Source organism: Pan troglodytes, chromosome 7, assembly GCF_028858775.2.
Source record: "Pan troglodytes isolate AG18354 chromosome 7, NHGRI_mPanTro3-v2.0_pri, whole genome shotgun sequence".
Taxonomy (NCBI): Eukaryota; Metazoa; Chordata; class Mammalia; order Primates; family Hominidae; genus Pan; species Pan troglodytes.
This window is the reverse complement of record NC_072405.2, coordinates 106,037,945-106,053,597: the sequence shown is the minus strand read 5'-3', so window position 1 is coordinate 106,053,597 and position 15,653 is coordinate 106,037,945. Positions and strand designations below refer to the sequence as shown.

Sequence of the window (15,653 nt, the reverse complement as noted above, 5' to 3'; positions counted from 1 at the left end):
ATGGATCTGCTTTGAATGCCGTGTGCTGAGGGTGGGTGATAGCCAAGGAGTTAAACCACTTCCCAAGTTGTTTTTAACTAAACTCTTGCCGCAGGGTTTAGAAATCTCCCTCTCTAATTGATGTCTTTGGTCAGTGGCTGCTTATAATCAAGAAGATTGCACTTAAAAGGTATAGAGGCTGGTCTTGTTATTGGCATTAGAGGATTTTGCTTTGTAATTACAAGCCAGGATCTAGAACCAGTGCACAGGCTGTTGAGTTTCAGATCTCATACAGAGAAAATGGCAGGCATTTTAGTGCAAACTCTGCCTATTGATCGAGAAAAACTTTTGATCAACAGGCACAGTTTGATCAATAGGCACAGTGCTGTGCTGTTTCTAACAAGAAGTACCACTGGTTTTTCATCTTCAGAGTGTCTGTTATTCTGTTTGTCTTATAATAAAATTACTGGTTATATTTATTCATTAAGCATTGTGAAGAATTTGGTATGTGCCAGGCATTATACAGAAAGGTTTATAAACAATGAACTACAAAAAGACTATATTTGAATTTAAGGCAATATGATCAGGAAGATTTGGGGAGGACATACATCAGAAGTTAGCAAATTTTTCTGTTAAGGGTGAGACAAAATATTTTAGGCTTTGTTGGCCAATACAGTCTCTGTTACCATTGCTTGACTCTGTTCTTGTAATGTGAAATCAGCCACAGACAACACATAAATGGATGTTGTCCAAGAAAACTATATTTTATTTATGGGTATTAAAATTTGAATTTCATGTAATTTTCACATGTCACAAAAAAATCTTTCTTTGATCGTTTTTCAACCATTAACAAATGTCTAAGAACCATTCTTAGCTCACAAGGCTTTACAAAAACAGGCAATACAATATATTTGGCCCATAGGCCATAGTTTGCTGACCCCTGAGATGGACTAATTTCTGGGACCATCCTGTTGTTATTTGAGAGGTATCTGATGTAATGAAGGAAAGGACAGCTAGTACATTCCTTTGTTTCAGGCATGGCCATATGCAGCACTGTCACAGAGGCATTAGAATTGGTAAAATGTTGAAAGGTATTTGGAGGACATTCTTCACACTCCACTCCTCCCCATAGTAACTGTTCCAATGTGTAGAAACCTTCATATGAGGAAAATTCTTCCCAAGGTCTAAATTGAATCCATTGTGCTAGAGGTAAAGCATTATCACCAAAATGAGGCGAAACACTAATGCATCTGAATTGTTCCTCCATAAAACCTGATAGCATGGGAAGAGCTTGGCTGTAGATGTGAATTATAAATAGGTGTGGGTTCAGGTGAGCACAGGCTTCAGACATCAACACATCAACCTTATTCCTGTCACCTGGAAAGAACCTTTGTCAAATTTAGAGTCTATCCTATACTAAATTCTGAAGCCGGAATGAGTGACTTTCAGAGGCAGTAAGTTACCCCTACTGAAATTATGTAAGGAGGGGTTAGAGATCACTTACTGATAATGGGAAGACAGTGAAACGGGATCTGCAATTTGAAGTTATAAATTTGAAGAACATCAAATATGTTGGCTTTGTGTTGGATGTCATCTTGTCTCAGTTGGAGAAACAGCCTGAAAAAAGAGAGATTAAAATGCAACATTTCACCATGCACCATATTTTACATTTCCAATCACATAGGCACAGCCTCACAACTCAGCGGACATAATTATCAACACCCACAGTTCCCTTAGTCCCTGGGATGAGTAAATGATCACCAACTAGGTGAGCATTTTACATCCAGTTTGGATTTTTCTCAGCCTCATGAGCAAAGCACCAGGCATTTGAGTAACCGAGGATGAAAAAGTGGAGGCGTTTCATTTTATTTTATAACCCAGATGAACGTCCTCTCCCCCGCTGATTTCTGATCTTAGAAACTAAATATCTGCTAAGGGGGACAAATTCCGAAAAGGGGAAAATTAAGCTGAGTTTTAGTTAAGTGTGTCCCAGTGGTGAGCATTTAATCAGAGCTCAAGGAAAAAAAAAAAAAAAAAAAAAGTCTTATAAACCAAGTGGTGAAGCCTCCCCGCCCTGGGCTCTTAGGGTCCAGCCCTACGAGAAAGGGCAGGTCCCTAAGGCAGCTCTCTCTTGCACTGGCTGGATGAACTGCTGTGTCAGCAGCTCCATGCATCATTAGCCGACCTGGAAAAACTCCAGCTGCTTTCCTCTTACACTCTCTCTGTACCTCTCACTTTAAAAAAGCTTTCATCAACATCATCCCAAACATCTTTTGTTTTCCCAGCTGGAGTAGCCTTTCTTTCTGTTTGTATCCCATCTTTAGCCAACTAAGTTATTTTGCCCTTAAGAACGGCAACCATGAATCAAAGGGAATCATCACCTGTAAACTCTAAAGTGAGTCTGAGCGCTTTGGGATTCCCCCTCCCATCTATCTTCTTGGAGCTGCCATATTTAGTTACATTTTCCTGTTCACTGTTGGTGGTCATTATCTCCCTCCTTTTTCCATCCTCTGTATTAGAAACAAAAGTATGAAGATCCTCCCAGCAATATTTTCTTCTGAGATTTAGCTCCAATACAACATAATCCTCTCTTTGCTTGGTGGGTTTCCCAATTCCTCTGTCAGGCAGGGGTGAGCTACGTGTCTGGTCTTTGGCTGGAGTTATTTACTACATAAAATGATCTCTTCTTCCAGGGTTTCCCCCAAATTCCTCTGCAAATGGTTTTACAATAAATCCAGGAAAGAAAATCAGACCTTTTTTTTCATTTGTTTTTTAAAGAACTGACACCTATTCCTTGCCTACAAAGCCTCACACATAATTTTTGGCTTTTACTGTCTTCAGTACTTTAATCTTCATCATACAAAACTGGATCGAACATTTAAAAGTCATCTTTTCATCCTGCTGTCTCCAGAGAAGAATCTCTGCTTTGATTTTAAACATTGTAAAAGCACAAAATTCTGCTGTTTCACTCAGGAATTCTGGTACCTCAGGAATACTTCTTTATAATTGTTTCTTATGCCCATTTCTTGCTATTTTAGATTATGGCAGAAATGGTGAACAGTCTATCATTATTTTCTGGGTGACACAACTTGAAATGATGAAAATATTTTCTAGGTGAGCTGCTTCCAAGCTGGGGGTTGCTGAACTTTCACCATAGCTCAATCAATTCAGCTAGCCTTTAATACCAAGCCCCATGTATTGTCTGTCACTTGCTTCATCTTTTTGAATTTGGAAAATCCAATACCCAGATCACAAGATGAAAAAATCCAGGGAATTGAGAACAGTTCAAGTACATACAAAAGTATTAATTTACAATTTGTTGCTTACTAAAAGATTTTAATTGTTCCATGTAAGTAGATCCAGTCTCTTGGATGAGGTTGAAAATCCTCCCTGGCCCATGTAAAGCTTTCTGGATTTTTATTCTCAAAGTGTCAACTGGTTACTTTCAAAAGCTAAGTTCATCATGTCAAGCTAAAAGTATTGACTGATTATGTGAGAGAGACCTCTGTTACCCTTCTAGATAATTCCTGAGTGACAGAAAGGGGAATGGAAAAGGAAAGAAAGTGAAGGAAATGGGTACCTTTGGAAGGTGGGGCTTTTGTGCCAGTCAATAAACTTAAGGAAAAACTGTTAACATGGCAATGACCATACCTTGAACTTCAAGTACCTGAGCCTAGTAAACATGTAGCTTTCACACAAACTAGAAAACTAAAGCCCCAAGAGGTGGTGTTATTAGACAAAACCATATACCTAGGAACTGGTAAGACTCAACTCTCTTGGACTATTTGCTAAAATATTGACATATTTCTGTGTGGTTAGTAAATAGCTATTTCCTTGATCCCCAAGTAACCCCTGCTGCCCTAATTCTTCCAGCGTTCACCCAGCAGGCCTTATTCATTATCCTGCAACTGAAGGTCAGCCCTAGACACAGCAGGAAGCCTCCCGCACCCTGCTGTAGCTCAATGGCTGGTATTCCTACCAATTTGTCAGGACCTGTAACATCTCAGTTAAATATTGAAACATGGTTCCCATTCTTAATTGTGAAACTTGGCTCCATCTGCTGTGCTGGCATGTGACCACAGCCTCCAGTGACCTCTACCTGGGGAGTCTGAGAATCTCAGAATCTGGGAATCCTTGATCTTTGTATTGTGTTTGTTTTTGTTTGTTTGTTTTTAAGGGCCCAGCCATTTTTGGATACACAAACTGCTTTTACAAAACTCTGGTCTTTGTTGGAATCAGTACCTGTTATGGGCTGAGTTGTGTCCCCTCCAAATCCATATTTTGATATCCCAACCCCCAGTACCCCAGAATATGACTGTATTTGGAGATAGGGTCTTTAAAGAGGCAATTAATTGTTTCTCAGACTTTTGGCTAAGATGAAGTGTAAAGAGGTAATTAAGCTAAATGGAGGGTGGATTAGGGCAGGCCCTAATCCAATATGACTAGTGTCCTTACAAAAAGAGGAGATCAAGCCACAGGCATATCCAGAGGGAAAACCATGTGAAGACAAATGCTGAAGGTGGTCACCTGCAATCCAAGGAGAGATGCCTCAGAAGAAACCAACCTTGCCCACACCTTGATCTTGGACCTCTGTCCTGCAGAACTGTGAGAAAATACATTTTTGTTGTTTAAACCACCAAGTCTGTGGCATTTTGTTATGGCAGCTCTAAAATTCTAACACAGTACCTCTTCCTGACCTTGTCATTAATTCATGCGATTCATAGATACACTTTCTTTGTAGTATTTAAGTTCCTTTGCTAAAGAACATTATGCTTAGGATGCCTATACCTCGTTGGACAGGATAGTTCCAGTTTATGCCTGCTGTGCTGGTATAATGTTTATAGTGCTTCCTTTATCTTTCAAAGATATCTCAGCCTGGACAATAAATTGCATGGCTATCCTAAGTTTGTTTAACCCTTCGTTCTTTTATTTGTAATTTTCTCACATATTCTCAATCTCTTCCTTGTTATGTACTTGTCACTTCTTTCTTCAAAGCCTAATATTTGCTATGTCCCCGGGGTGCCCATAAAGTAGCCTCATTCATGATTCGGCCCACAAGGCAATGTCATTATTCAGTGAATGGACACTATGGGCGGGATATTGAATACGTTTTCATGGAGAATTGTATGGAATAAAGACTTCACTCCTTCCTCTGAAGAGCAGTGACCTGGCAAGCAACACACATAAATCAGAGTCATCTTGTGTCATCTTATTTCTGTCCTACACAAACTATTATTTTATCCTCAAGTAATTTTTTGGAAAATGTCCTTAAATGCTGTTTAATCTTCCCATCCAGATTCACTGCAGCGAATTTATGGCAAGCTTCAGAATACAATTAATGCACACTTCTATCCCATCCCATTTTGTCACTGGCTGTGGCAATATAAAGCTTTTGGCAAGCTGACAAGGGAAGGAGAGGAGAGGCTCTGTTCTTAGGAAACATGTTAGCGATAAGTGAATTGGCGGTGTTTCAAATGGTACTGGGTAGCTAGTTTATGGCCCTACAACGGTGGCCTTACCCAAACACTTCCACAGAATCACTGTAGTAAATGCTTTCTCTTCCTTGCCTCCCATGTTAAATTTAAAAATATATATATATTAGCAGCTCAAGAAAACATGAATTTATCACATCAAAGCCAGCATCATATGTAAAGCTTGAAAGTAGTGATTGCATCAAGGACTAGAAGACAAGGCACAAAATTCTTCCTTCTCTTTCTCTATATTTATTCTTTTTCTGCGGTTGAATAGCTGTGTGTGGTACGGGGTGGTAGGCAGGGCTCAGAAGGCTCTATTCTAAATCAAGTTCAAGATTCTGAACACAGCAGTCCTCTGGAGGAAAGCCAGGTAGTGATCTTATCCAAAGATCCATTTGGCTGATGAGGACACAGCCCAGCACTGAGTCTTCTCAGCTCCATTTCTAAATGGCTTGTATGAACTTGGATACATGACCTCACCTTCTTGGCCTTATGTCTTATGGTCAGTGCAGTGGGCACAGTGGCACCTGATGGCCCATTTAATAGGTGTGTAGGCCGGTTCCCACTGAGGTTGGCTGTACACACGTACGTGGGCCAGGAGCCCTGGACAGTCCTGCAGACATGCGTTGATTACTCTCCTGGCCAGTTTCTCACTCACATGGAAAGCCATCCCATGTATCCATATATGGATTTGGAAAACTGTCCTGGAGAAATAAGAATTTGTTTTTCCATAAAGACTGGTTTCCAGTCTTTATGTCCTACATTTTTTCATGAGATATTCTGGCAAGCTTGCTTTTCTGTATCGTCTCTATTAAAGAATTGAAGAAATCTATGTCTCTGTGCTTCAAATGCATTTGAAAGGGAATGCTGTGATTGGATGTTATTGCTGTAAATCATCTTGGGTGTAAAAGTGGGAGGTGGACCATTAGAACGGGGAAAGGAATGACCAGATCATGTTTGTGAACAAAGCTCTTTTGGTATGCCCAATCTAAGTCTTGATGACATGTATGGTAGAACCAAGAGAGCATTTCTCAAATCTTTGCCCACAGCTTGGAAACACTTCAGAGCACCACTGGAGGCCCGAGAACCCAATATGGTCAAATACTGTTATTACTCAATATTACTGTAAGTTTGAAAAAAAAGGAAGAGATGAAAGAATTATTTGGTTGAAAAATCCTTTAGACTTATATATGTTCTTAGAGCCTTGTATCTTTTACTTACAGATTTATAAACAACAAAATTACTTTAAAAAATCTACCTATAACTTGGACGACTTGGTAGGAAAGAAAAAGTCTTCACTAATTATTTTCCCCACGCATACCCTGAAACCACTTTTTGATTGTCAGTGCAGACGTCCAGAAACCCCACTTTTACAAAGCATATATGTTAGTCATTTGCTAGCCCCATTTGTCTTTGAAGAAGGAGGATCCATTTTTGTAAGGTGATCCATTTTATTTTTTCAACCAGTGAAAGGCTTATATGCTGTAAGAATCCTCAACCCACAACTTTAGGAGCTTAAAGTTAAGCTAAGGATGGACGTGCCATGACCTCCCCCAGTGCCATCAGGATGCATCCATTCCCCACTCTTCATATCCTTGAGGGGAGCATGAGGTTCTGCCTGCTCTGCTTCTGCCTGGGTCTCTTGGGGTACCAGGGGTTTCTATGTCACCAGGCAGGTGTGGGAAGACATTCTTGTCTTCATTCCAGCTGAACTTGTTCTGCTCTTCCTTGCCTTGTTTCAGAAATGAACTGACAGTGTAATTGACACCAATAATAATTCCAATATATTCATTCAAAAATTGTATTCTCTCCCTTTTCTCTGGGCCAGCTTCCCCCTTAGTTCTCAATGATCACCCTGGAATTGGATTGATGTAGTCCCACTCTTCATCTTGGGTTTAGGACTCTCTCCCTGAGGACGTTCTTGATGCTAGATACCATGGGAGAAATGAGAAAGGCTTTGGGACACTGGAATTAAGGCTTTTCGCCAAAACAAGGAGACATGAACTGCCTGTGGCTCTTAAGGATGAAGGGATGGTGGCCCAAGGAGAGTACGGTGATGGTTCAAGGAGATTGTTAGGATGTAGATTCAGGGTACTGGCACTCAAAGCCTTTCAGGCCACTCTCCGGGAATCCCAGTAAGCTGATTAAAAAAAAAAAAAAAAAGCTGGAAAGAGGATGCAAAGAGCTTGTCTTAAATGCTAAAAGACTAGCAGCTTCCGACTGTAGGAGTCAGGATAACATCTCTGGAATTCTGGATTCTTAGAGTAGATATACAATCTAATTCCCGCTACTACAATCCTGTAGCATTACTATTCCGTGACTTCTTTTTTAAAACTGCAGATCCCAAGAGTTTTCTAGAAACAGAGGAGTGAAGTGGAAACTGAGAGCTTACCTGAAGGTGGAGGCTACCCAAATCTGAATAGAAGTGTAATTATTAATATCTCTGCATATTAGGGTTCTCCAGAGAAACACAACTAACATGATGTGTATTTGTGTGTGTGTATACACACACACACATATTGTGTGTATATATATATGTGTGTACACATACTGTGTGTGTATATATATGTATATACACACATATATACACTATATATATGAAAACAAATGTGTTATAATCAATTGGTACATACAATTATGGAGACTTGCACATCCAAATCTTTAGCATGGACAGGCAGCCTGGAGACCCAGGAGAACTCGTGGTGTAGATGGAGTCTGAAGGCAGTCTGCTAGAGAATTCTCTCTTGCTTCAGAGAGGCTTCTCTTTTTGTTCTATTTAAGCCTCCAATGGATTGGATGGAGCCCACCCAAATTATGGAAGGCAACCTGCTGGCTCAAAGTTCACTACTTTAAATGTTAATCTCATCCAAAAACACCCTTCCAGTTGACAGATAAAACTGGCCATCATACCTTTGGCAGTTCCAGACAAAAAGAGCATCCCAGAGGGAAGTAAGTGTCAGCCAGAGATGGCTGTGGTGTCTAGCTGGCTTTGGCAGGTATCCAGGGTGGAGTGGGAGAGTGAGGCATGGAGACAGATCAATGTGTGCAAGTACACACATGCTCAAGGCCACTGTAGTACTGTGGACATCCTTAGCTTCAACCTTGCAGGCAGACCTGGAAACTAGTCATTGAGTAGCCCAAACACCACAGCTTCTTCCCGATTAAGAAAATGAGGCTGCATTTGGCTACTGCTTTGTTTTGGGTTCCTGAGGAGTTTGTGAGGATATTAGACATAGATCTCAGTTTAACACTGCCTGGCCGAATTCTTGATTTCAGTCACCTCAGGTCACCTTTGCAGTAGCCCAGAGGAAATATTCAATTTAAGCAAATATATCAGACATGGGTTTTCCTTTATCAATCCATGCTGACTGATCTTTAATGAATTAGAGAGAAATCCATTCCACATTGCCTGCATAAAGATGTAAAGCTGATGCATAAATCTTAACTTTAAGAAGAAGTAAATTCAAACCAGAGTTAGGAGCTCGTGCCTTTTGAGGCCATAGCAGGAATATTAATGACTCACAGTTATGTAATTATTTGAGCCTATTTATATCTCAGGAACACCAAATGCCATTTCTCTTCTTCTCGAGGTATCCATTCAGACTCTGCGAGTTTGGAGTATTAGTGAAACCCACTGCCTGCCATGGCCGTCCTGTTCAGAGTTCACTGCATTTCTTTGTTGGACAGAAGTCTTTGGCTCCTTTTCTCTTTTATTTGTGTTCATTTGGTGGAAGAATAACTCATTCATCCCTGAGCTGGTTTGATTGAAAAAAAGAAATTCAGAACTTGTTTTCAGTCTGTTCCTTTTAAAACTGTCCCCTTCATCCCAATTTTGCTCTCAAGAGATATGACCATTGTGGAAATTAAATTATAATTAGGGTCAAGGACTTTGAAATAATGACCCCCAGACTGACCTCTCTGTCTGTACTCTTAAACGTCTCCTGTCAGTGCACCCAGTGTTGGGTTCTGGGCCATTTTAAACCTGTTTCCAGAATTGCCACCTGACACTTAACCGTCACACAATGCCTTGCCTTAGCAAATGCATCTGTTATATGGTACAGCACTAAACGCTTTTCTGAAATCCAGATAAATTATGTCTGCTGATTTGGTAATGTGGCCCAAGAATTCAATTTAGGCAAATGTATCAGACTTGGCCTCTCCTTTATCAATCCATGCTGACTGACCTTTAATAAATTAGAGATAAATCCATTCCGTATTGGTAGATGCACAATCTGAGTGGAAGAGTAATCAGCACCGGATCTACAAACACACTCCTGCCCTAATTTCCTGCCCTTAATGTGCTCCAGTCTGTGACAGGGCATAGGGAGGCTCACTGGAATTACTTTAGACTCTTGAAGAGCCAAATGGGATATGAGGTTGAAGGAAATGTGAGGTTCTTTATGCCTCAGAAGTGCAGGGAGGGGGAGCATAGTGTAGTCATCTGGGTGGGCTTTGCAAGGCTTGGCTTCTAGGAAAAGCTGGTGTGTGGCTTTTAGGCCAGTTGCTTCCCATCTCGCGGCCTCAGTTTCCTTGGCTGTTGCTGGGACAGGCGACCTCTCAGGCTCCTTTCAGGTCTAATAACTTTCAGCTCCAGGGAAACAAAGCAGGGAACAATTACTTGTACTCTAAGGTCAAATGAGACTGGCATGGAGGCTTGCCTGATGCTCGTCTGGGATCCTGACGAGCCTGAATTGGGTCAAACTCACTGATCAGAGGCATTCAGAAGCAAGGAACATTAGAGTTTTCTTTTATCCCGGAGATCTTATTAGAAGCAATAATATTTGAAAAAGGCGCCAGAGGTGTTTTCTGTGATTATTATTCTTGTAATATTCCATTTGAATTTCAATGTACTTAAGATATGGATATCTGCCGAGTTAAAGGGAAAATCCTAGGCCAACCAGTACCTGAATTTGGTACTGGTCAACAGGAAAACGGTCTTAGGGGTGATTTAACTCTAAAATGGTACAATAGTAAATTCCACTCCACGTACAAACTCTGTGTTTCACAATCCCATTTAAATTCCCATTCAGATCCGAGAAAGGATCTGAAAACTGCTACAATAAAGGAATCTGTTTAACTTTGGGTAACCCGGCATTTTGTGAACTTACTTGATATTGGGACCCATTTTGTTTGATTTGTTTTCTGCGATGGCTATTAAAATAATTTAGAATTAAGATTCCACAGAACATACTTTGGAAAATGCCAGTCTAACCTTTTCAGGGATCCTCCTGTCTGTTTGCATGTCATGGTCTTTAAGATAGTTTTCATTCTTTCTTTGGAGAAGTGTTCATTTCCAGTTATCTTCAGGTTGCGCTTATCCCCAAGTCTTTTGAAAATATGTTTTTCCATTTGGCTGCACATTCCTATCTTAGTTAGATCTACAAAAACTTGCCAAATATGGGGCCGGGCGCGGTGGCTTACGCCTGTAATCCCAGCACTTTGGGAGGCCGAGGCGGGCGGATCACGAGGTCAGGAGATCAAGACCATCCTGGCTAACGCAGTGAAACTCCGTCTCTACTAAAAATACAAAAAAATTAGCCGGGCGTGGTGGCGGGCGCCTGTAGTCCCAGCTACTCGGGAGGCTGAGGCAGGAAAATAGCGTGAACCCGTGGGGGCGGAGGTTGCAGTGAGCCGAGATCGCGCCACTACACTCCAGCCTGGGCGGCAAAGCGAGACCCCGTCTCAGAAAAAAAAAAAAACAACTTGCCAAATGTGAAAGTCTTTACTTAAGCTACTTTTGAGTTGCTCCTGGAAGCTTCAATATTTAAAAGTATCAATTTAGCACAAAAATGAATGAATAGATGAATCAAGGGCTCTTTAATTTAAAAAAAAAAGTTTTCCATTACACTAGGTTTTTGGAGAACAAGAAAGTGGCAAATACATCCATGTTTGGACTGATGGCATGTAGAGGAACCCTGGACACATTGTGTTTTGAACTAGCTGAGTGGCAGAAACACCAACTGTGCCCTGGGGATGCCATGCTTGTGGGTGCTGCATGGAGGCAGAAACAACTCAGGCTGGTGCATTGAGAAGGTGAGAGTGACTCCTTAAAGCTGCCCCTGGCATTCGCGATAATTGCTACCAGACCACATTTTTTTTCTTTGCTTTTCACTCCCTCCTTCAATTCCTAGCGTGCTAACAGCACACTTTATTTCTGAGTTATTAAAAATTACATCTTTCTTATATTGATTCTTGACAGTTGCCAGCTGACCTCTAATTGTTTCCAGGTCTGAGGTTTCAAATTTACTGATTTCCTTTTTGATATTTTAATCTTTCTCCTGTACCCTGCTCATTCCCTCGCCTCCCCTGCTGGTTTGCCTTGTCTTCAGAATTTCTCAAAGCAGCTGTGAGGACCCTAGCTCCATTTCTTGTTAATTATTTCTTTACATTGCAAAGGAAAATGGCCAACCACATAGATGGGCATTGCTGTTGCTACATTTCTCTGACTTGCTTTGAACAACTGCTGTTTACAGCAGAGCAACAGGCCCAGAAACTCCCTCTAGGACATAACTGTGTTCAGCCTCCTCCTCTGAACACGACTCTGCCACCCTCCCCAGAATGTTTGTGAGCCTGGCCTCTCCTCTCATTCTTAGGTGATGTTTGGGCAATATTAAGAACTTGGCATTGAACCCCAAACAGGTCATAAGCTAATGCTAAATTATGGAAATGGAGACTGCAATGAATTCATTTTGCATGACTTGGGAAGGATGGAACTGGGACTGATGTGAGCTAAATGAACCCGACTCAGTAAAATGGTGAGATTTGAGATGACAGCAAGCTTTAAGAGATCAGAGAATGTCTGTTTGCTTAGTACTGTGTATCCCGTGCCTGGCACAGCATATGGCTAATACTAGGCACTGAACGATTATTTGCCAAGTTTGCTGTTGTTGTTTTGTTTTGTTTTGTTTGAGATGGAGTTTCACTCTTGTCGCCCAGGCTGGAGTGCAATGGCGTGATCTTGGCTTACTACAACCTCTGCTTCCCAGGTTCAAGCGAGTCTCTTGCCTCAGCCTCCCAAGTAGCTGGGATTACAGGCATGCATCACCACACCCAGCTAATTTTGTATTTTTAGTAGAGATGGGGTTTCACCATGTTGGTCAGACTGGTCTCGAACTCCTGACCTCAGGTGATCCACCCACCTCGGCCTCCCAAAATGCTGGGATTACAGGCGTGAACCACTGCGCCTGGCCATTTGGCAAGTTAAGTATGAGTTTTCTTCTCCCTCTTCATGGTTCTACCCAATTATTAGAGTTTGGGACAAATTCATAATTGGTGTTCGCAATAATTGCTACCAGACCACATTTTTTTCCTCTGCTTTTCACTCCCTCCTTCAATTCTTAGCATGCTAAAAGCACACTTTATTTCTGAGTTATTAAAAATTACATCTTTCTTATATTGATTCATTCCTGTTAAGATCTAACAGGAAACTTTCTTTTTTCTACTGAACAACTTTCCCACTCTTAACATCATTTAGGAGTTTGGCTCAAGAATATATCCTGGAAAATGATCTCACAGTACCTCCCTGGAAAGCATAGGTTGAATATATAGATCCATAGAATGTTTGAGAATGGAAGGAATCTTAGGGTCGCTCTGGTTCTACACTTTAATTTTGCAGCGCCACATTGAAGCCGTTGGAGGTGAAATGATTTCCTCAAGGGAGTCCTGGTCTGTCTGGAATGCTCGGTGGGCACTTTGTTCATAGAAGAAACATTTGCTGAGAATTTTTTGTGAATTCCCTGGCACCTCTGGCCTACTGCACATGCAGGAAGAGTCATCTTTCCCAGTTCTGGGGGAAAAAAAATCTTCCAACCACAGAGATGCAGATATTGGTAGTGGAAGTTATCTGGAGGAGAGTGAAATATGTACGAAACATGAGGGGTGGGGGCTGACAGCATCTGCTACACTTAGTTTGGTGTGGGAACAATAAGCAAGCCTTCTTCAGAACATGACAAGGAAGATGACAGCATATTGGAGGGGAACATGTAGCTCTGTTTCTTTGACTCATAGTGGAACTTACAGGGAATGCATTGCCTTTTTGAAATGCTGAGGTTTAGGGTTTGAGAGCACTGGGAAGCTGTCACAGGGGCCCTGGTAATACTGGTGCTGATGAGGCTCCCTCTCTTGGGCGATTCACAGACATTGACGTCAGTATCAGTATCTGCAAGGGGGTGCCAGGGCAGAAGGATATGAAGGCAGTCTTTGTGAGATCTTGTCAGATACTCCTAGGGAGTCCCAGATTTAACTGGGGAAGTTTTTGAAGTGGGTCTTACATTACACCAATAGGAGCACAACTAGTGAAGTTGGAGTTGTCATGATTTTTGTAACTTCATCAGTACATAAGGGCTAGTAAGACCCAGGAAAACTCCAGATTTAAGAGCAGATGAAGTAGAAAGTGAGGAAATGAACATAATCCCCTATTGGGCTCCATATTCTCTCTGTCTTCTCTTTCCACTGTTATTGAGGACCAACACTGGGACCAGGACTTGGAGAAGAGGGCCGTAATAGATTGGCTCATTGGTTTCCAACTCTTCACACATCCCTATGTTAGTATTGTACATCTGTACCCTTGGCCATGTGACTTTCCTTATTCCCGCTAGGGAAGAAGTGTGTTTCCCTGCCCTTTACTTTTGGTTTGGCCTTGTGACTTGCTGTGGCCAATGGGATGTTAGAGGAAGTGACATGGGTAGGGGCCTGAAATGTGGTTGGTTTTCCCTCTTGAGCTTCTTCCATTTTCCATGAAGACAGGCACCAGGTAGCTGCTGGTCCCAGTAGGATGGAGGCCATATGGAGCACACCTGAATCCAAACTAAAGCCTGGAGCCAACTTAATAAACCTGCACCCTAAAGCACAGCCTCTCAGCTGAGCCCAGAATAAATAAGCCAAACCATAGCTGACGTATAACACACAAGACCCTGAGATGTCTGAGGTTGTTTTAGATATACTGTAAGCTGGCTACTACAGTGGAAACGTGTGTGGAAAAAGTCCTGCAAATGCATGGAAAAGGGAGAATTCTAGACCATATGGATTTTCAGGGTAACCAAACTTTACCACCCAATATCTTTGACCACATGATTAACAGAGGCTTTGCGAGGAATCAAAACTTGGATAGAAGCTTCAATGAACCAGCAGTATGGGTAGAGGTGGGCCAGAAATGTGAAAGAAAGGCGATGGAGCTTTGCAACACTTAAAGCAATCAAAATAAACAGTTGTGAAACCAGGAAAAGGCAATCCCCAGCACCGGGGTCTGCTGCTGGCCTGCCGCAGCTTTGGTACGTTTAATCTATCGCATTAACACAGCTTTTAGAGTTACAGTCCCTCCAAAAGATTTGAGCTCCACTTCAATTGCAGTTGCCAGGGCCTAAAACTGTCATTTAGAAAACCATTTACCCAAGTAAACCCCTCCACTGGCTGTCAGGTGAAAACTATTACTCCAACCTTCATTTTGGCCCTTTCTTTACATGCAGATCCAAACTCTTCAAAACTGCTTCCCTGTCCAAATCACATTCCCAGAGAGTGTTACAGAAAGGAATGCACTTTGAAACAGTTTGCAACTATGCAAAAGTTAGTCCTCACGGCTTTGTCTCAGAGTAGGTGTGATACTGTGGTTTGATTTGGCATAGAGTGAGCTGAGCTAACCTTTTCCATGACGGCTTTTCTTGATTTTTTGGGTCACTCTCAGTTCTAGCTTATTGTTGATTGAATAAGGTAGATTGAAATGAACTGCCTTGTCCCCTGGTCCCATTACCTTCACGCTTCTTCTGGAAGAGTAATAAAAACAAGAGTTGTTTCTAAACATGATCTATTCTGGTCTGAGATGCATAGGACAGGAGTAGCTTCTTGCACCCACATTTCTGAAAGCTACCACCCCCAGAGGGAAGGGAAGTTAACATTTCCGGAGTGCCTCTGCTTATATTGTCTCATTTAATCCCTGACCTCAATTAACCTCCTGAGAGGAGGGCCCAGTAGTCCCACTTTACAAAGAAAAAAAACGAAGGCTAGAGAGGTGACTTGATAGAGCTGGGATTCCGGCACAAGTCTCTTATTTAAAAGCCAGTTTCCCTCCTCTTTATACAGAGCTGTTTGGAGAGAGAAATTTTATAGGAAAAGACTCTGAGTTCTCTTCTCAGGCATCCTGAGGTAGGCTAAGTCTCTTGCTGTGTAGACCTGTGTTTGGGTATGGGAAACCCTGCATATTTTTCC

General features: G+C 41.7%; 1 long non-coding RNA gene across 1 annotated transcript in view; it reads right to left on the bottom strand.

Annotated features, from left to right (window-relative positions):
- Positions 1–799: 799 nt before the first annotated feature.
- LOC134810681 (uncharacterized) overlaps positions 800–15,653 on the bottom strand; it is a 544,505-nt gene continuing 529,651 nt past the window's right edge. The window contains exon 5 of the long non-coding RNA XR_010159286.1: positions 800–1,596. This is a non-coding gene — a long non-coding RNA (uncharacterized LOC134810681). The remainder of the gene's footprint in view (positions 1,597–15,653) is intronic.